Source organism: Halichoeres trimaculatus, unplaced genomic scaffold (assembly GCF_033239565.1).
Source record: "Halichoeres trimaculatus isolate MK-OKI-2021-1 unplaced genomic scaffold, fHalTri1.1 fHalTri1_scaffold_22, whole genome shotgun sequence".
NCBI lineage: Eukaryota > Metazoa > Chordata > Actinopteri > Labriformes > Labridae > Halichoeres > Halichoeres trimaculatus.
Genome location: NW_027437200.1, coordinates 13,837,641 through 13,860,645, shown reverse-complemented (window position 1 = coordinate 13,860,645; position 23,005 = coordinate 13,837,641). Strand labels below are relative to the sequence as shown.

The 23,005-nt window shown below is 38.8% G+C and overlaps 1 long non-coding RNA gene across 1 annotated transcript in view; it reads right to left on the bottom strand.

The window, feature by feature from the left end:
• Positions 1–18,682, bottom strand: part of LOC141811047 (uncharacterized) — a 104,353-nt gene extending 85,671 nt beyond the window's left edge. Inside the window, exon 1 of the long non-coding RNA XR_012600142.1 lies at positions 18,397–18,682. This is a non-coding gene — a long non-coding RNA (uncharacterized LOC141811047). The remainder of the gene's footprint in view (positions 1–18,396) is intronic.
• Positions 18,683–23,005: the final 4,323 nt, after the last annotated feature.

Below are 23,005 nucleotides of genomic sequence, written 5' to 3'. Positions count from 1 at the left end.
AAAAAGGAAACACAGGGGTACCGTTATTGAATTGGCTGTGGGACTCCACAGTGTGATGAAAACTTGTTTTCATTCTTATATTATATTTATTTCATATTTATTTTTTTATTTCTTTAAGTGTTTAGCCACTCACACTGTGCATTTGATTTTTTTTAAATAAAAAAAAAGTTATTTTCCTGTACTTAGGCATTTCAAAGGGGCTGGGAGGAGCTTGAAAGTGATCTTGAAACGATTTCCCTCTTACATATATGCCTACATACTATTTTAATTGCTACTTCTTAGCTTTCTGATCGGGCCGACCAGGACTGGATTGGTTTACGTCACATCTAGGTCTCTATGACAACACCACGCTGGCTGACAAAGTTTAGTAGTGAGAAGAGATAAAACACAGAGATCTGTGTTTTTCTTTGCTAAAAAGGATTTCTATAACTAATTTTGTAGTGATGGTGGACACAGGAGCCTAACTGTCCGACAGAAAAAGGACAGAAGAGCAGAAGAAAGCTATACGGGAGAGCGATACCGCCCGGGCTGAAGGCTAATTAGCCTTTAGCTCGAGCTGTATCACTCTATAACACAGGGGCTAAACTGTGATAATGTCCATTCCAACCCATAGTCAGCAGTTATTCCGCAGTGGTCTGTTCAAACTTGAGAGTCTATCAACAAATAAAGAGTGAGGTTACGTTAGCTCTGCTTGGTAGATGACTAGCAGGAAATAACTAACCAGGGTTTTCTAACATTACACATTACAAACATGTCTTAGAGCACCAGGCTGCCAGCTGCACTAAATATAAACGGATCCCAAACTATATACAAACAGTGTTTACTTGTTGTCATGTTAGCCTACAGAAACATTTGAGCACCGGGCTGATGATGTTGCTAACATATAGCCGGCTGCTACAATGTGTGCTTGATGTTGCGTTTTAAACCGTAGTGTGTAACGTAACTGTACTGATAAATACCTTACCTCGGTGCGTTGTATTTAGCAAAAAGTTGTCTTGAACAAAGAAAATTTGTTTCAATCCTATCTCCATTTAATTCCAAAACAAATACACGCCTCGCTAGAAGTAACTTACCACAGTGTTTGGAGACTCCGGGCCAGAAGGTGGCGAGGGTGTGCAATTAAAACAGATCCTCCTCATGGCATCTTAAATACATTCAAAGTAATAATTTACTCATTTCATCAGTAATTTTCCTTACCCAAATCACAGTCATATAATTCAGAATAGAGGTCTTCAACAGGGGGTTTGTGGCCCCTAAGGGGTCCATGAAAGTACTGGTCTGTGACATTTTTAGTTAAATGGACAATTATGGGGTATTTTTAAGAAATTATTCCTAAATATTTTATTTTTACTTGTGTTACTGTCTTTAAACACACCAATGGATATATGGAGAATGAGCACATTCAGCAGCACAGCGTTTCTCTCAAACTGCACATAGGTTCACCCATCAATCACTTCCAAGCTCCTCAGGACAGAAGAAGACCCACCTCTATCACTGCTGTGCCAACCACAAGGTCGCATGTTTTATACTGGTTCTGTCAGGTTCCCCAGATTAGCTTTAAGAAAAGTGGAGAAATTGTAGAAATTCAGTAAAATTGAGCAATAAAAGAATTACTTTCATTAAAGAGCTCAATTTGAAAACACTGAAGCGTCTGCATGTGGTGTATCAGCAGCAGGCTAAATGTAACCGAGTCAGATTGTGTTCATGAGGTACAATACATCTATTCAGAAGCACCCTCCAAACACGGCCTGCACGCTCGCCTGAAGTGATACAGCGATACAGGGGGGCTTTTTGCCATCTCAGGTGAGCTCTCATACACCAGGGGCAGAAAATGTTGAATTCAATAAGGCACACCATAATTCCTTGCAGTGTGTGTAAGTGCAGCTGACTCACAGGCGTCTAATGGCTGCTCATAATCAAGCACCATGATTAAGCACTTGGGGAAGTGGGCACACACTGAAAACCCTTTGGAGATGTCCTTTCCCTTCGAGCTAAGTACACTCATTACCTTGCGACAGCGGGAACGTGGGTGCTTCATTAGCTTTTATGCGGCGTCGCCTGTATTTGCTCATAGTTTTTCTGATTTCCATAGAGTGAAAAAGGCTCCCAAAGAGCCCTTTACTGTAACAGTTTGAAATCTGTACACCAGCTCCGTGGCTCCAGGAAAGTCTCAAACTGGAGTAATTACAACTTTCATGGGCTCACTCCAGGCAGGAAATGGAAGATCGATTTTTTTGACCAAAACAGTCTATTGCAGCCATAATCATTTTACATAATGCACTTAGAAATTACAGAGTGGTTTGATTCGTAACACACTTTTGAATAAGTGACACTGGCATGATTACTTCTGTAAGGCACAGACGGCCATTCTGCAGCTCTGACATTATAGACACTTTAGTGCACTTATAAAACTTTGAATAATCTCACCTCTATCGTCTCTGCAGATGCTGTTTCTTCAGTTCTGCAGCAGCGAAAAAGTAGCAGTTCACCTGATCCCAAATCATACTTTGCTTTTTCTGGAGTTTGGATTAAAACATGAGAAATAAAGACTTTTACAGGTTAAAAAAAGCAGTTTTAAAGGTCATGGTCAGCTCAAAGTAGAGCAAACCTCTCAGGATGCCTTGGTAGTGAACTAATTATAATGTTAACCCTGAGAAGAAAGACTTGACTGTGGCCAGAGGCCAGATGGAGGATGACATTCTCCACATGGCGAGCTACATTAAGACATTCAGACAGATGCTTGAGCTGCACAGACTCATTAGTAAGGGCCACAGAGGTTTTGAACCAGGAACCACAACTTTGACCACAGCCATCTGTAATCCAAAAACATTGTGTGTGTGTTTAAAGAGCATCATTTAGTCATACGTGTGTCTTCAGGTTTGAAACATACTCATCTTTAACAAAGTGCAGCCTCAAATCTAACAAAAGGAATACTGAGACTGATGATGGCAGTTAGAACAGGCGGGTAAATTCAGACCTTTCATATCTGTGCATGTGCGTGCACACACACTCAAACACACAAAGCCTTGCCCTGAGGCACAGCAGAAGATGGATTGCCACTAAGCGCTTTCTGAATCATATTACAGTCCATAGATTATATCCATTATAGGTAAACCTCCTGGCAAAAAGATTAGTCTAATTAGTTCTCTCTTCAACTGTGCTCGTCTTTTGTTGGACGCGTTCATGATGCATTGCCTCTTTAAAATTTAGAGAGGCAAGTAGAATGCCACTTTAATCGAGTGTTTTACATCTTCCAATCTGTTTACCCTTGTCATCATAATGAGACTTGAAATGCTTAAATGGCTCTCGAAGCGATTTATTGATGACGATTTGCCTAATATTTGTTTGAAAAGCTCGACCACAAAAACACTCGAAAAACAGAAGAATCAGCCGAGCTGCAGCTTTGCCTCCTCCACATCAAAGACATCACCATCAACTTGGAGCCATTTTTCCTCCTCAAAATATGGGTTTGATGATACTCATCTCTCACTCCTAAAATAAGCAGACAGATGTCTGACAAATGTCCTGATATCTATCAAACTACTATCTCCGTGTCTTGTTTTTTTCTGATCCATGCAGCTGCTGATGATACATCACTGCCTTTGATCCCACCTGTCTAAGTGTCTGCTGAATGTCACACGAGTTTTCTAGCAGGCTGTGTGGACAAACAGTGTGTGTAATGTGTGCGAGGTATGTGTAGTTCCATGACGCAGAGCACTGCTGTCATCTGTGTGTTTGTGCACAGGTGCATGTGTGCGCACATCCGAGCACAAGCTTTATCCAGAGAAGGATAAATCCAATCCATTACCTGGCGGGGCTCAGGGCAGCTCAATCGATGGCGCTCTCAGTGGCTGCTGATGAACTTCCTCCTCTGACAAGGTGTATCATTCAGACCTGTCGCAGAGCAGGACTCTGTCCAGCATTTTAAGGCACTGAGGAAACTCAAGGCCATAATTTGAACTTCAGAGAAACTGAGCAGGCAAAGTCGACATTACTAAAAGTATGTCTGATGCACATTTCTCTCCAGTAACTTGAAACACTGCAAGTCAGCAAAGTATCACAACACATTCACAGTCAGCCTCAAAATATAAACTAACACGAGTTAAATTAAGCATGAAATCCAGTTGGGATGAAGGGGGAAAATCAATCTAATACAGTATTGTGATATTTGGTATTAAAATGTTCTACCAATTAGGATCCACCAAGAACAGATATTTTACTGTTTCATTTGAAATTCAAAGTCTTCAATAAAATATTTTGCTTTTACAATCGACTTTTTCAGGTTTTTGGATTTTTGCCAAAGTCTGCAGAGATGTTCACAACAGAGAAAGCAAATCAACTGAACATGGAAGTAAACGTAAAGACTCCCCTGTCCCTGGGTCAAATAAGTGGATCACGTTGGTTTCAGGACTTCAACTTAGGGATTTAAATTTTGAAGTTCTCATACAAATACAGATATCTAGGTTTTGGTAGATACTGATACTGATCTAAGCCGATACTAGCTTTATTTGATCATTCTCTATTCCTATACTCATCAGCTACCAGACGTTTTCAGAGCAGAGAGCCCCTTACTGCCAGACATTTTAGAGCATTTTGACTGATCTTTCATAGAGAACTACCAAAACAAAGAGAAGACTCCTGTTTCATCAGGGAAAAATAGTTTATTTCAACCTTTTTTTCTGTTTTTTTTTTTTTTTTTTTTTTTTTTTTTTTTTTTTTTTTGTGTGTTTGGCAGTAGAAGATAGGCTGGTTTTCACCTAAGACACCTATTTTTGACCAAAAAGCTTAGAAAACAAACTTTGATTAGTTTTTAGTGCTCATCTCATGATCAGCTGAGTAAATCTCCAACACTAACGGGAATTTAAATTTAACTGTAAACCTCAGCGTTGGATAAAGGAGGAATTAAACTTGCTTATGTAACATGATGCCTTCAGAGTTTTCTTGCAAGACAAAATGTGAATCCTCCAAAACACTGAGAGGCTTTAGTAACCTTCCATCATTTCACCTCAGTATGGTAACAACACAAAGAACTTTTACATTGGTCATGTAATTCACATACATGTCAGTTGTCTGACACAGTTAAGTCTGAAAAAGAGTTAAAGAGGTTGGCCCCATAAACTGCTCATTCGTTTTTGATATCAGATCTGACTTTTTGAATCAGCATCAAACTAATACCTAACATGGAATATATATATATATATATATATATATATATATATATATATATATATATATATATATATATATATATATATATATAAATATATATATATATATATATATATTCCATGTCATGTTAGGTATTAGTTTGATGCTGATTCAAAAAGTCAGATATATTAATATATATATATATATATATATATATATATATATATATATATATATATATATATATATATATATATATATATATATTTTTTTTTTTTTTTTTTTTTTTTTTTTTTTTTTACTTAATATCCCCCCCAAAAAATATGTTAAATTAAAGATCAAAAAATTGTAATCGTTCTTTTCTTTTCTTTCTTTTTTTTTTTTTTTTTTAATTTTCATGGTGGAATGATGAAATTATTGTGTGAAATAGGCCCATAAATAATATAGGCCCTGTTAAAAAAAAAAAAAAAAAAAAAAAAAAAAAAAAGGAAAAATGTCCTGGTAACATCACAAATCAGAGCTGTGTGTATCACCCATGTCTCATTCAAAGACCTTGTCTCTCTTTTTCTGCACTACTTCATGCAAGTACTATCAATCCATGCATGGGTTGAACATACACTGTAATTATATTCAATCTCAGCAAGTAAGAAAACACTGAATAACGCTCTCCTGGATGTCAAATCTGTACTCATCGACAAGCATGTTTTCTTATCGTCTGGCTGCCACTTCCCTTCAGCCTGAAAAAAAACAAGAGGGATGGAGGGATGGAGGAGCAGTCAGTGTGAAGGAGGAGGAGGAGATCAAATGGCAGGGCGGTTATGAGATGTGTGTCTGATGCCTTTTCAGACTGCGCTGTTTTGGCCGCCGCACCAGTCAATCACGATTACAATGGCGAGGAGAGATGGGAGCAGTGGTGCAGAAAGAGCAGGAGTGATAATTACAATGCAAGGGACAAGATAATGGGAACACGCTGCACTCTCCCAATCATTTCATGTATCAGCAGCTGACTGACCCCCTCCCCCTTCCACACACCCCTCCCCAACTGACAACCAGCAATCACAGGTCATATTTGTGAAATTCAAAATGAATTAATTTGATGACAGCAGCAGGGGGTTGGGATCTGACTCTGTGTGCATGTGTCTGAGTGCAGTTTTGTCAAGTGTCAAAGAATATTGACTTGTACTTTTTCCCTATAAATAAGCATATGAACATGACATCATCAGTGTAGGACGAAGGCAGGAGGGATGCTGCACTGCAAACTGCTCGATGCGTAGATGACAATGGGTATCAATTCCCAGCCCTGGACTATCCTCAGATTAACTGGTGTCAGTTTGTTGGTTACAAAAGGTGTTTTGGATTCAGGAGGGACATTTCAAATAGAGGTATTGTTTAGACACAATGAGCATAGAGTATGAGTCACAGTCAGTGTGGGGTTATTAAAGTACAGGACAGACATCTGTCCAGATGCAACAGAAAACCAAGCAAGATGCACCAGACAAGTACAAACTAACAGGTTGAAAACTAATGCTACTTAATCACTGGGCCAAAGATGTTTGGTTAGTTAATATTCTATCTAAAAGCAAATAGGTTGAAGGCATTTTGGTGTTTGTGATCCCACTGCAGCGTAACTGGTGAGTGCATCTCCCCATTCAGAGAGGCAAAGTGTGCAGTTACACTTGACACAGTCACCGTAAAGTTCTGCAGTATTATTGGTATCCAAGATCTGCAGACATGCTGACAGGATCAGTCAGAATCTAATGTCAGCCCATGCTTGTAAAGTGAATGGTTGAAGTGAAACAGCAGCCATCCATGTGATGTCATTAACTTGACTACAACAAGGACTGGACTCTGGCTCGGTCTCAGAATGTGACACATGAATCACGTTTTCAAGGATCAACACAACAACACAAGGGAAGTTTTGTGAATTAACAAAACAATATCGACAGACCATAACTGATGTGTAAAAGTGACCACTGATGAAGAGACTAAAACACAGGGGACAGGAGTCTTCCCAAAGCCCATGACGTGTAAGATTCTCCAATGGAATCCGGCTGGGCTGCTTTAGATTCAGCTGTGGGGGGACACTAGCCACAGTTACATGAGGAGTTTTTTCGTCTTTCTGAATGACTTTTCCGAAAACAATAATATACATGAAAAGGAAAGGAATATTCCAATCTCTGGTATACGTGTGCCGCTATAATCAAACAGAATAGACAATGGGGCATGCACAAACAAACGTAATCAAATCAAGGAATGTCTCTAGATGCGTCTTACGTCATATCTGAGCATGTGCTGAAAGAACGCACCCTGACAACTTTCCATTTGAGTGGATACATAATACTTCAATCGGTTTGGGGAAAGGGATATTCCACCCCTGTAAAACCAATTGAATGTCCATTCAAATTGGCACTTTTCTGTCAGAATGAGGTGTATACAAATGTTAAATTCTTTCCATTTGAGCAAATAAATCAAATGCAGGCGGAATATTTGGGTTCATGTATACATGGCTACTGAGAGTCATTAAGACCTGGGAGCACAGGATTTGGCTACAATATTTATGTGACATGAAGGGGGAACAAAAATGACATCATCTGCACGTGGACAGTGATGGCCAGTGTCCCTGGGAGAAGAAAGTGCAATGAGAGGGGGTTTTCAGCCAGTCAGAAACCTCAACCCTCTGCGATGGACATCTACGACAATGAAAGGGGAACTCAGTTCTGACTCAGTTATTTGTGATTTGACTCCAACACTGGTCACAGTTAACATGCAGAATTTAACATGTTTATTGGTAAGGGCGGGAGAAAAAAATCTCTATACCATATGTCAGGATATTCTTTTTTTTTTTTTCAAATTCAAATTCTTCATTTCAGTATTTGTTTATAACCTGGATTGGAAAAAAATTACCACTTTTCTCCAGCAGAGGGTGAAATGTTTCTCTCTGACTCAGGTGATGTGCATTTTATGGGAAAATATGGCTCCTGATACAGTCTGTGGACATTATCATTATTATTTAACTTTCTCACATGGGCAGGTGTTAAAGAAGCAAACTAAAAACAAACAAAAAAAAAAAAAACATAAATATAAAAAAATCAGAGTTAAAACACATCGGCTCCCCAAAAACTGTAATAGATCCGGAGAATGGCATATCGTCCCAGCTCTATTTATTAGCTACACTTCATGCCATTATTTTGACATATTATCAAAAAATGAAAAATGATTTCAGCTTTCAAAACTTTAAATATATGTGTACTACAAAAATCTGCCATCAATGCAATTGTTATAAATTGAATTAGAATTCAATCTATAACATTTTGCTATTTGTTAAAAATGCAACCTGAGATGAAGCTTAACTTTAGTATTCTGTTCTAAAATGAAATGATAATGCTTATCATACTGTGTTTAAAAAGTTAGGTTTAATTTAAAAAAAAAGCCATGTAGATAAAAATCACCCTGTTTTCTCACAACTCAATACACCTCACATGGAAACAATTAATTAACAGTCTTCTGCTGCCCTGCCACATGACATGCACTGCTGCCTAAATCTCCCTTCCATTATGTGTATCCTTTCAGGAAGCCGGGAGCGGTGCATGTTATTACATCAGCCCCTCTTAAGTATATTCAGCTTAGAACATTAATCATAAGATGGTCAAAATTAAATTTAGCATAAAGCGTAAAGAGGCTTAATGAAAATTAAGTTGTTTATGATGTGCATGATTACAAGGGTATCTTCTCTTTGCTGCTCGTACTCCAGATGAGCAATGGGATTTGGGCCATTTGGAAAGGAACAACTCTGATCGCAGAGTTGATGCACAGAAGCATTCAGGCAGGGTATGTAGGCACGATCAATCACTGTAACTGACTTGTATTCCTGTGTTTTTTTCATGTTCACATTTGTATTACTGAGCCCCTCAATGGTGAAGGTTTTAAGATGATTTTTTTTTGCTGGAAATAAATGTTAAAATGAATATCATAATCAGGGATGTGCATGTACTGTCAACCAATCAATTAACCAGCATCATCTGCATGAGTCAGCGTCAGAATTACTCATCATTTGCATGAATCAGGAATGGTTTTGTCATTGTTGATTCAAAATGCCAGTAATGTGTTGTGTCTGAGCTGTAGCGTAATGCTAAACTGTAAAAACAACAGAAGAATGGATGACAGGTGGCATCTCACGACTCATGTTTAGCAGTATTATGACAATATGGAGATATGGTTGAGATACAGTGGTGGAAAAAAAGTTTTCAGACACCCAATGCATTTGTGAACTGTAGCAATAAAAACCACTCTTTGGTCTTTAACTGAAGGTTCTTTTTGTCACTGTCACAGCCAAAATACTAACAAAATTCTTAAAAACAGCCAATAAAACTTAAAATGGATTAGCTCCATTAAAATACATAAGAAATGTTGAGTACTGGATCATTCTGGTACCAGTGACCCACTGAAGAAGGTTGTGCTTTTTATTAAAAGACACATTTCTTGTTGCTGGGCTGTGTGTCTATATCAGGGGTGGCCAATTGGTCAGAGACCCAGAGCCACAAAAATTACCGTGGTACTACAAAGAGCCACATCACACACGTGGTCTAACAAACTCACGGCCTCTCACACATAAACCAAATGACATAAAAAGAAAATAAATATATTTCCATCTTTCTATATATCTATCAATCTAGACAGATAGATAGCTATGAGCACATGAGAGATTGAGAGGAGCACATGTAGAGAAGAGAAACCGAAACTTAAGTATAAGTCTCATCACCCAAGTATTGATCAATACTGATCCCAACATAGGCATCAATATATCGATATTTTAGATTGATCAGCACACCACTACCTATACCAAGAAATAGATCTATACATATTTTATTAGGAATGGATCGAAGAGCCACACACTGAAAGGCAAAGCGCCACATGTGGCTTGCTAACTAGCCACAGGTTGGCCACCCCTTGTCTATATAAAGCAAAAATGGCTGAAATAAGGAGCCTAATGCATGAAGATCGAGGTTTTCAGCCCTGAAGGGTACAGTTGCCACCAGATAGCCAGGAAGTGCAGATGAAGTCTATCAGCAAAACGCTGCAGAAATACAGATGAACCAACAACCTGGAAGAAAAAAAAACAAGATCTGGGGAACAAAAGACAAAAGAGTTTCTTCAGCGAGAAACGACCACATCCTGATCTGCATGTGTAGAGACAACCATCCAATGGTGTCACAGGAGCTTCAGCAGCAGCCTTATCTGCCTCCTGTTAATGTAAGGGTATGCAGAAGGCTAGGTGAAGCATCATCTCCAGCATGTACCGTACCTACTGTCAAGGAGGAGGATCAAAAGAATCCCTCAGAGTCATAGATTATTAATCACAAGATGGTCAAAATTAAATGTAGCATAAAGCGTAAAGAGGCTCAATGAAAATTAAGACACCGAGTCCTCCATCTATGTTTAGGTACCTCACAGTTAGGCACCTAAACATGGTGCCTTTTGATTTTACCTGAATTGGTACGCAGTACTTTTGACAGGATTTGGTCAGTACCTATTAAAGTACCTAATGTGATACCCATCCCTACTTGTGAAACACAAAAAGATATTTCCATAGATATTTAATGATAATATTAGAGATTGTGTAAAGTTGTAGTCCAAACACTAACCTGGAACTCCTCTGCGTTTACCAGATTAATACATTCTGCATAGTTCTGACAATTTTCTGCATGTTTCCTTATCTTGGACAAGTTGCTTATTCAACAATTGAATTTCTGCGTAAACCATTGGGAAACTTGTCCCTTCAGCACAGCCCTAATTGCCATAACTTTTTCAAAAGACTCACACAAAACAGCACATTCTTTATGTGAGCTCCTGCCAAATAACTGCAGGGTTTGTAACAATCCCAGCCTGGGCTAAATAATGCCCTGTGCTTTGACCGTCTGAGAACACAAGAACTTAAGACTTGATTATTCTTTGCATGCAAAGAAAAAACAAACAAAACACACATCTCCTGAATACTAGACATCTTTCAGAGCATCATTGGTGTCTGCTTTCACAATGTCAATCAACTGATATTTGTAACCAAAGCTATTCATGCAGAAATCTGAGGAGCAGATGACAGAAATAAACACTTTGTGTATTTATGGTCTGTTTGAACAAACATTAAAGATAAGGCTGCTTGGCCTGCTTGGTGACAAAACTGTAAAACTATATGTAAAAAGAAGAGAAGATATGAAATCACCTTTTGACCTCATATTAAGGCCTAGACAAGACACTACATTTACTCTTTCTTATGTTGCATGTATAATTGAAGAAACTTGGCATTAAATAGCTCAAATAATTAAGGACAATATAAATTGGAGGAAATCAAAGTCTAAAGTGCTCTTTGTGCACACATGCACTCCTGCACACTGTGTGTAAATAGAGACAAAAGAAAGCAGGTGGAAGAGAAAGAGACCACACGGTTAAAGCTGCTTGAGGGGAAAGGCAGAGCTAATCCGCGGTTATCAACACTTTTAAGCCTGCAGACTTCAGAGCCATTTGCAAACACCCCCCTCCTACTTCTACTCTGCCTTCCATTTTCCCTGGCACACCAAGATGCTTGTGTTTCCACCTGAATCCGTGACAGACCGCCTGCAAGTGGCAGCGCAGTAATGGTTTCCAGGGAGACAGCAAAAGCAACGCTCCTGGATGTACAGGGATACGATACGTTCCGCCCCATTTCTGCTCGCAGGCACAAGCCACCGAGTCCTCCATCCAAAAAGCTTCCACTCAAGCCTGTGGTTACTCCGTCAACAGTGAGGAGTGAGGGAGTGGGTGCCACCCACTAATGACTGAGAAATTACTCCATATATGACCACTCACTGTGTTTGTACACTGTTAATCAACAACCAACAAAGACAAGCATTGCAAACTTTAAATATGAGCCATGTGAAACATTTTGAAGGGGGCGTTCAGTTTCAAATAACTTCTATATCCTTCAGCTGCAGTCTAGGACAAACTAGTACAGAAACTGTATTTTTAGAAGTTTTAACTGGAAGTTAAAGCTGAAAACAAATGACTGCTTTGGAAAGTAAATTAGGCTGTTTGCTAACCTACAATGTCAAATAAATTGCTGTTAATTTCAATGTGACAATGTAACCACAGGGTGATGTTGTCAGAAATAAATAAGTGCATTGATATGAAGAGTATGAATTAAAACATGAACCAGGTATATTTAGGGATGGGTACCGAATTAGGTACTTTTATAGGTACCGACTGAATTCTGTCAAAAGTACCGGGTACCAATTCACGTAAGGTACCATGTTTAGGTACCTGAATGCATCTTTGTGCCTGTGAGGGAGTGGAAGAGTAGGTGATTTTTCATGCTGGACATGAACACAGCATTGCAAGGTTATATATTGAAGATTAAATATGTTAAATTGAAAAAATGTAATATTTTATTATTACACAAATTAATATTTTATACCACATAAACACAAAAAAGTACTGAAAAGTGGTACCGTTGAGTACTGTTGAGTAGGGCTGCAGCTATCGAATATTTTAGTATTTGAGTATTCTACTGAAAATCACATGAAATATGATGAAATTTTTTCTCTTTAAGAAATAGAATTTTCTGATACAGCATGTCAATAAGAGCACTTGCTTTGGTAGCTCCAAAATTTGTAAATACACTTTGACACATTTTTTGTGCCTTGTACATCTCATCAAATGTTGTGGACCCAAATGGCACCCGTTCCGTAGAATGACCCATTAGTCTCCAAACTCCAGAAAAGAAGCTAGATTTGTTGCTAGTTGCTATTTTGTATAAGAGGTAGCTTGAGGGGTCTGAAAACTCTCTTAATATGGCCTATTTGAAATACCACTCTTTGATCTTTTTTTAAATTAAACGATTCCTCGAAGTGGAGAAAATTACTCCAGTATTTTTTGTAATCGAGTACCTCGAATCATTTGAGGAATAGTTTCAGCTCTACTGTTCAGTACCGGTACGGATTGCCAGGTATCATGTATCGGTACCGTATCGTTTCAAACGTGAAAGGTACCCATCCCTAGGTATAGTACACACCCTTTAACCACATATCAAAAGGATTTGTAGCTTTCTTACAACAAAACCAGCTCCAAAGGCTGATATTTATGGATATCAAACTGAAACTATTCATATCAACGACTTTAAGAAACAGCTATGGCATATAGTCAGTCATAAGATATCTAACATTAAACCTATTTAACTCTAAGCACACGGTCAAACACATAAAGCTTTACTTTTTTGCATTAATATTCACAGTTCAATGTTAACTTTAGGAGCTCAGTGATCAAGGCAGAAAAAGAAAAAGTGAGCAAGAAAAGGAAAAAAGAAAAAAGGAGGGAAATGAACAGTTTTCCGAACCAGTTTTCAGAACGATCTGCCGGGGTCGAAGCACTAGCATGCAATCAGAGCAGCCTCTGTGTGAGGCAGGAAGATTATGGATGGAACAAAAAAACTGTTTTCTCAGCTAAAGGAAGGATTAGACTTTCTAAAATTGCAATTAGAAACACTCAAAAGTCAGAGGCAGAAAAAGTTAAGGGCTAGTGCTTATTAATGAAAGACACATTCCCCTATTCAGACTCTTGCACTGTCTTTATTCTCACCCTGGTTATAGCTTTCAGTGTATAGTCTGTGCCTCTGTCTCCGTCTTGGCTTGATATTGATTTGTTTCAGGTGAGAAAGCCTGTAACAGTTCATGGAAGGTGTGGAGAACTAAACAACATGTCTGAAGAGGCCACAAAAGCAAACAGAGCAGCATTATGTTGTCAAAGAACACCATTTTTGTTGGAAATACACAGAGCAGGAAGCTAAATATTAGAAAAAATATGAGGATTATGGAGACGTGGAGACAGGAGGAGACAGATGAGGAGGCAAACAGCAAGTGGAGCACACCACAACAATCTCTGTGTGATGCTGCAAAGCAGGTGGTCCTGAAGCCTCTACCTCAGCAACTGCAGCTTTCTAATAAGACATGAGAGAAGTATGATGTGACAAATCTGAACGTGTGTCTACACTGCTGTCCTTATTCTGGAATAAAACAAACAAATAAAAAAATGCTCTGCTATGCCTGCCCTCATATTTCCAGCGCGACAGCTCTTTCCTCTCACTCCACTGCGAGCGTTTCATTGCACTGTGCCATCATCATAGTGATTTGGTTTCACGCAGGCAAGTGGAAGAAGCTCGTAAATGGAAGTGGTGGAAACTGGCAAGGGGTCTTAGCCAAATAGCCTCAGGATAGAGTGGAGCACACACACAATGCTTTAATGCCCCCCAGTGGTGGATTATGATAATGCTGCTTTAGATACTGATTGTTATGTGTCCTGTAAATGCAGATGTTTGTACAGATAGAAGAGAAACATCTGAAGAGATTACACAGATGATAAAAAGCATCAAGACAGAGAGAAACCATCATCATGTATTAGATTATTGAAAAGACAATGATTAAACTTTCAGAGCTCTTTAAATCTTTATTTGGTGATATGAATTCTAATATAAAATAATATAAAATGTCACGTTAATGTTCCAGCAACAACCAAACTAAACTTTCCAAAGAAGCGCTGGAGGAAAGGTAGCACTGGCCAGCAATGCGCCCTGCTGCTTCATCTCTCTGTCCTCTATTAGACTGCTCTCCAGAGCCTGAAAATGTAGAAAATCTCTGGAACAGAGCTACACCCTCCTGCTATACATCTTCAGCTGCTCATATATTTAGAATTCCATCGACCTCACAGGATCCCATTTTTCAAATCTTCCAAAGCAATCAGATTTCACACTTTCTTCTGCCCCAAGTAAGAGGGTCTCTACCCATAATCCTGTTCCTACTGCTTGTCAGGATGACAACAAGAACAGAAACCCCAAGGCTGTGTGTGTGCGAGTCTTTATGTGTGTGTGGTAACACACATTTCCACATCTGGGAACCAGGGGGTCCGAGGAGAAGACAGGGGTGTCAGGGGAGGAAAACAGAGTGTTCACCAAAACTATAGTGATACACCTCATTCTGTTTAACTAGCAATTCTGAATTTCAGGTTCAAGTTTAAACTAAGTGTAGAATAAAGGCAACACTCAAAAAGTCCTCTACAAACTTACGAGCCTGACATAAAAGTGAATGATTCAAACTGAGCCACTTTGTCAGTCTTCTCAAACGGGACACAGTAACAACCTCCCCTCACAGCCTGAGATGTTAATAAACTCGCAGCTTACAGCTGAAATTCATCACTCTATAAATGTTGCTGCCCTTTACAACAACGATCCAGGGGGTAAAGTTTGACCGCATAAGAAAAATACAGCAGCAACAAATGCATTTTTACAGAATGAGAGTGACGGGCTTCTTTCTAGCAGGTGTACTTCTTCCTAGAGAGCCAGAGTTAAATTTCATCAGGTGGTCTCAATATTCTGCTCCAAGAAAACTCACCTTCATTCTACATTCTTGATTTTCTGTAACCTGTCAGACATGAGTTTTGCACTCAAAAGTCAGACAGTCATCAAACCAAATATAAAACAGGTAACAGAAAAAAAGAAACACATTTTCTTTTCAAGAAAATCAAGACGATTACATCACTAGCCGAGTCCCTGAGTGTGACTGAAAAGAAGCACTTCAGAGTGAAGCAGCTGACAGCGTGCCCAAACAGTGGTAAACATTGTTACCCTGAGGCTAGCATTAGCTGGCACGCTACTGTCGACGAAAAAAAAAAAAAAATTCTGCAGTTTAAAATCTGACTTTTGTGAAGTTTCTCGTCACAGAAGCACTTGAATTGATGTGTGGCCAAATAGCATGCAGGGCAATATGAAAGTATTTCATTGGCATTTGGGAGGAGTACCATGGAGTGTGATAGTGCCAATTCATGCAACTTGGGGGACAAATGTTGCACTGCATGTAAAGAGGGATTGTTTTCTATCTGTGGACAGTTACTATGACTGCTATTGTCATCATGGAGGTATCAAACAATCATACTTTCAATACACATGAAACACAAAGGAGAGAAATTTCACAATTTCTGTAAAGTGCAAAAAAAAATCCAATGAACATCTTGTGACATAATAATAATAATAATAATAATAATAATAATAATAATAATAATAATAATAATAATAATAATAATAATAATGATAATAATAATTCAATGGGGAGGGGAGTGGATGGTTAGGTTGAATGCTTTGGTGAACAAGTGGTATTGGCCAGTCTCCCTAAACTACATTTAGACTGTGCATAGACTACTTTTTTAAAGTGATACTCCGGGATGGAACAAGTTGGGTCCTATCACAAGGTTTAGAGCAGAAATGACCCCTACAGCAGTGTTTTTGTGTGCAGAAGCCCAGGGCGCTCGCACCACACACCCCCTCCCTGCTCCTCTGCCGGTTTCCTCTTCACTCAGACGGAGCCATTTTTTACTTGACCAAAAACAAAAATAAACGGACTCCCACCGAAATAATCTGATATCAGTCTGCATTCACGCTTTATTTAGATAATTTTTCAGCACGTGACTTTCACACAAAAACACCGCTAAATAAGGCTCTAGTTCTCATGGTGTCGTAGAACGGCGCAACCTCCGCTGCAGAGCCACAGCTGGCTACGAGGCGCTCACCGCTTATTGTATCAGTCCGTGTGCGCGGCGTGCCAGATATAAACAAATGCAGGTAGTCTGCCAGGATGAAGAGACAGGGAGTCTGTTTATTTGTGTTTTTGGTCAAGTAAAATATGGCCCCGTCTGAGTGCAGAGGAAACCAGCAGAGGAGCAGGGAGGGGGTGTTTGGTGCGAGCGCTCTGGGCTTCTGCTGCACAAAAACACTGCTGTAGGGATAATTTCTGCCCTAAACCTTGTGATAGGACCCAACTTGTTCCATCCCAGAGTATCACTTTGATGTACACCAATAATTTAAAAAACACATTAGAAGACACAAGACTAGATTCAAATTTCAAAGTGGTGCAGAAAAGCCAAAATTTTGTGCATAAAAAACTGTTCAAAACATAGGTTAAGAAATATTTTGAGCTAAAATGCTGTTCACATGTCAATTTGGTCTTAAAACCACCCATCTCCTGATCTCGCCACAAATTAATCCTGACATATTTTTTATCACCGCATTAACTGAGAAGATTTCCCTAAGAGGAAGCAGAGTTTGCTGATGTTTATGCAGCAGGTAACACAGCAGAAAACCGACCACCTATCAGCTGGTATCGAGAGACAACTGAGGGACAGATGAGGTTTTGTTTCAACCATTGACTGTATAATTAATGGACATAGTCTCCTCGACGTCACCAGTCTGTTTCTGAAACAGATTTTTGAAGCATATTGGCTATCATAGCCATATTGGAAGTGGTGGGGGCTTCGCATACAGCTACAGGGCATCCATCAGTCACATGAGCTGAGCTGGTCCTTCATAATTTTCCATAATTTTCCCCTGCAGTATGAGTAAAGTGGCATACCACTTTCAAACTCACTGTTAGTCTCACCTCATGTTCACTTTGCACCTGATGTCTAAATCAGTCATGGGTTAAACGCTGCTGTAGTCTGGAATTATGGTAAGTGCTCAAGTTTTTCTAAGTGAGGTAAAGATGCAGTACTGTTAGTAATAATGATTCTACTTCGACTGGAACATAAAGCTGTACATATTCTCTGCTATCATGAAAAGGTCAGTGAGAGACAAACATAGGCAACAACAACACTCCAGCAGTTACAGCGTGCAAATCGATTCAACTCTGTTGGCACTTCAGGTTCACCAGAAACCCAAGAATAAAAGTATTTATTCTTATTAACCCACCAGGTGGCCTTAGGCAAAGTCAGTGGCTTCTAAATAAACAACTTCTGACCACACACAAAGCTTAAATATTCTTCCACCTTCTACCAGAGAACATTAAGTTTCATAAGCACTTTGAGAACTGTTGGTTTTTCACAGCAGATGTTTTGTGTTGTCATACACCAACAGCACAAGTTTAACACTGTGTAAACATGGCTGAGTTAGCCCTAATTAATATCATAAAAACACCTGTAATTTTCCTGCTCTGACAAGTCGAAGATAACTTGAATTCATAACAGTTCCTAAAAGAGGTTGTGTCCTCAAAAGCAAAAACAAAATACGAAGTAAGCGTTAAGTCAAAGTGCAAATGCTGCACTGATGCTGTCAACCTGGAGATTTTTGTGGACGTTTTTTGGAGGACGTTAGAGAAGGGCCTACTTAAAACTCATGAGCGTCAAGGAAAAAAAAAACACTTTGTTAAACCTAAACAGATAAAACTAAAGAGAACAAGGACTCACCAAGAAGAAAGTGTCAATGTGGACAAGAGGTGGCTCTCAATGCTCTTTCCCTGGGCCTAGGTGGTCTTGAAAATCTGAGTCTTCCCATAAAACAAGTGGAAAGCAAGCTCTATATTTGAGTTTCGTCGACGTTACTGTATTTGAACGTATTTTTTTCTTCTTTATATTTTTTATTACGTTTCATAGGATAAAATTTGCGATGGCAAAGCCTACCAGTTGCTTTCTAACTGTATTTCACGCAGGCAAACTGTCAGTTTTGTTGTTGTCCTTGTGTTTCACACGACGCAGCGACCAGGTGCTCCTAATTGGGCAGTTACGTATTGCACGTGCTCGTCCAAAGCTGCGTTCAGGGACTCCCCGTTAAGCCCCACTTCACAATACGTCTGAGCGGCGTCAAATACTTTTTTAACGTTAAGAAAATGGGGAAATACTGGTGAATTACGTCTTTGGGATGATCTGGAAAAGACATTAATAATTTATGGCTCCAACGTAAGCTTTCTTGATGGTAAATATAGGATTTTATGGCAGAAATTCACAGGCAAGTGCCGTTTTTACAGTTCAGAAGAAGTGACATTAGTGTCAGGCTTTGACCATTAAATAATCACGTTCATAAATTATACTCTTTAAAGTTTTAATAACCAGTACAGTCCCCAGAAAACGGCATAGTTCGTGTATTTTATTACTATCATTTTTATTTTTTCAACTATTGGCACTTTATATTGAGCATGTAGTTAACTCACCAGCTCCAGCCCATGCCAGTTTAGCTTAAGTGTATCCTTTATGGGGCCCAAAATAGACAGCCCAACTGGGCATAGCATGTGGAACCCAGGTTACATATCCCATATGGGTCCCACATAGTCTTACCAGCTCTGGCCCATGCCCACTTAACCCACATGCATCCCCTTTTGGGGCCTATACACTTTGCCCACTTCATAAATACATGTTGGCTGGGATATTTCTACTTGTGGCTTAAAGATACATTGCATCATATTCTCCACGACTTGGGGCAACTGTGGTGGACACAACTTCAAACTTGTCCTGTTAATTATGAATAAACTCCACCTCTACAAAACTGTGATTGTGTTACACTTGTTTTGATAATGGGATATGAGTCATATTCTTTAAATGCATTATATTCATACTAGTATCAACACAAGAGTCATGTTGACTGGAAGAAAAACACTGAACAGAAAATGGGCAAAAATTGAGGGAAAGGAAAAAGAGCAAGTGAGGTCAGGGGAAATTTTTGCGAGAGGGAACAGGCTGAGGTAAGTTGACAGGGTGAGAAATCACATGAGGATGAAGGACGTGAGTGAGCTTGAGGGACAGTTTGCAAGAGAGGGAGAAAGAAGGAGGCAGAAAGAAGAGTGCAAAGGGAGGAGAAACGAAAAAACAGAAGTCTGACTCTGACAGTGGAGCACTGAGCTCAGCTGATGGCCCCTAATGAAGTACGGCAGCTGCAGAGGAGGAACAGACGCTGACAGGCCAAGTCCCACTCTCTGACGGATGGTGGAGAAGACACACACACTTTACACTCAGTGAGAAGACAGCTAAGTTTAAGGCAAAACCAAAAATATGATAGACATGCCATGCAATGAGAAGAAGAGATTCTGACTGGCAGAACATTGCCAAAAATATCAGAAAATATTGCATCGTGTATTTTTATTCCATTTCCTCAAGATAATCTTGGAGCAATCCCTTTCAGTCTGTCATGGTATCAAAACAATCTATGTTTCTTCCTTTAAGTTTGGATTCATTTTCATTTGACACAGGTTTCAGGGGTACAAATCCACTCCTAATGTTTGTTTTTTTGAGTTTGTTATAAAGTTGCCTTTTGGTAACAACACAAATCAATTTTATATCCATATATTCATGTCATCTTGAAAATTTTTCTTCTTTTATATTTGGGGCATTTCAAATGCCAATAAAATCCTGGAATAGCTGGAATGAGTCATATTCTCTGCTCCTGTCAGATGATGAAGACATTTAAAGGGACAACTTGCTTCGACTTGCTAAAATTCACATTGAAGACAATTCAAGAAAACCCTGCTCAACAGAAGAGCAATTGATCTTTATTTACAGCCAATGATAAATGAAGGATACTCCTTCACTCCCACCTGCTTCATATCTTGAAATATCAGTCAAAATTTAATAATGAAATCATTTCAAAGTTAATACGCTGTGAATGTCAAAGTAAAGCTGCAGCTTCCTCAGTGCCTCAAAGTTCTCTACTCCCCTCTAGAGGATTCAAAAGGTATGACCATGTATTTTATGTTATGAATCATCAGGATGGACCAGATGATAATTCAGGGATCATTAAAAGGATTCAGACAACACTGACATTATAACAAAAACCAGAAACCTGGAAAACTTCACATTTTCAAAAACATTTGTTCAAAATAGACTTGTGAATTGCTGCATCAATACTTTTTTGTAAGGAAAAAACAAACAAAAAAAACCCTGCTGTCCAGGGGGGTATTGCACAAAACCAGGATAAGGGATTAAGCTGGCAAACATTGGTTATCCTGGATGAAGTTAGCCTCAAATCGGTTGAACAAAAGCTGGCCAAGTTTATCCCTGACTAGTTACCATGGTGATTTATTCTCTGCAGCTAGCCTGCTCCAGACCAGGCTAACTACCAGGATAAGATTAATCCTGTGCTGGCTCTGCTCTCTGTAATGTAAGAAATGAGCATGGTTTACAGCATTTCCATGCTTTTTCTACACATTACATCATTTAATCATCCTGCACCCAAATCTTACAACTGTAGTCATTGCATTTGCTGGTTGACTTCAGTGTTATTTATTTGCACAGATTATATGAAGACAAAAATAACTTTTAACACAGACAGTTGATAATCTTTTCTTTATAAATACAAGTCCCACAATAAAAATTAAAATTATTATAAAGAAAATGGAAAAAAAAAAACAGGCCTTACTGAAATTGGTACTAAACCAAACGGATGTAAAAAAAATAAAAAAAACAACCCTAAACCTACAGAATGAGAAATAGGGGAAACAAAGGAAATATAAAAATATCACACCACTGAAATGGACTACAACAGAGGACAGACAGAATATAACTTTGTCTGAACTGTCTCCTGAAAATAGGGAAAGCGTCCTGTTTTAGGACTCCACCTTTCGGAGTGAAAGGGTCCCACATCATTCTGACTCCACTTTCTAACTTAAACAATCTTTCTATTCATTCATTCGGTCTCTTTGTCAGCCCTATTGTTATATTGCAATACTAATAAAGACAGCTTGTCAAATTGCTGTCAGAGGTTTAATTAATATGTATATCACTATCTGTCACAGTCCCCCCTAGATCCCCTCCATCACTGGCCTCCTTTTATTCAAGTCAAGTGCCAGCTCCTCTGCTGGGGTCAGGTCCTGGCTTGGTGGGCCACCCCCTGTGCTGGTTTGATGTGTCTTTTTTTCACAGCTAAAATCGTACAGAAATTCTTTCTCAGCAGACAACAAATGTATCACTTCATTTTATAATTGCTCTTTGGGCTACGCATAAGTAAATTACCAGACTGCAGAATATTTTTATATTTGGTTTTCACCTGCTGCCAGGTTCTTTTCTGGCCAGACAGGTTTGTTCTTCATGACAGATGAGGGATGATATATATATATATATATATATATATATATATATATATATATATATATATATATATATATATATATATATATATATATATATATATATATATATATAGATATATATAAATATATTTATATATATATATAGATAGATAGATAGATAGATAGATAGATAGATAGATAGATAGATAGATAGATAGATACTTTATTGATCCCCCGTAGGAGAAATTCACTTGTTCAGCAGCTGTACATACACACACATACTCATTCAAAAACAGGTTAAAAAAGAACACAGAACACAACACAACACAACACAGAACACAACATAAGATAAATTGATTCAATAGATAACACCGACACAGAGTTGAAATTTTCTTTGAACTTAATTATACTTCAAATAACCTGAGTAACATGCACTTCTATGGGCCACATTAAAGAAAAAACATAAGTAGGTATTGATTAGCGGACTTGAAAAGTCATCAGCTTCGCATCCTAAAACTGTAATTATGACAGTGTGCGGAGTACTGTTTCTTAATTTCACATGTTCGCGCTACTTGCGCATTAAGCCGGTCCGTTATTAACTGTCAGGCTTTTTCCCCCTCTGCTTTTTTTTTAACCACACTCCTGTTGCCTTTCTTGTGGATTATATGTTTTCCTTCTTCATATAGTTGAAGAAGTATTGCCTGCTCGTCCCGCGTGAAGAAAGATGCACGTCCTTGTTCCATTTTCAATCTATGATTCTGTGATCGATCTCGTGGTCTTCTTAAGAAGGCTGTGAACGCGCACTTATCCAAATGATCCACACCTGGCTTGACTAAGCCGCGTCTTTTCATCCTGGCTCGGCAAACGTGCAACCAATTAATCCGAGAAAGCGCAGTTTAGGCTTATTCAAGCCGCGCCTGCTTACTTATCCTGGATGTATTTATCCTACTTTTGTGCAATACCCCTCAGATGTGTCTTTGAGAAGTAATGTTTTTTTTTTTTGTTGTTGTTGTTTTTGCAAA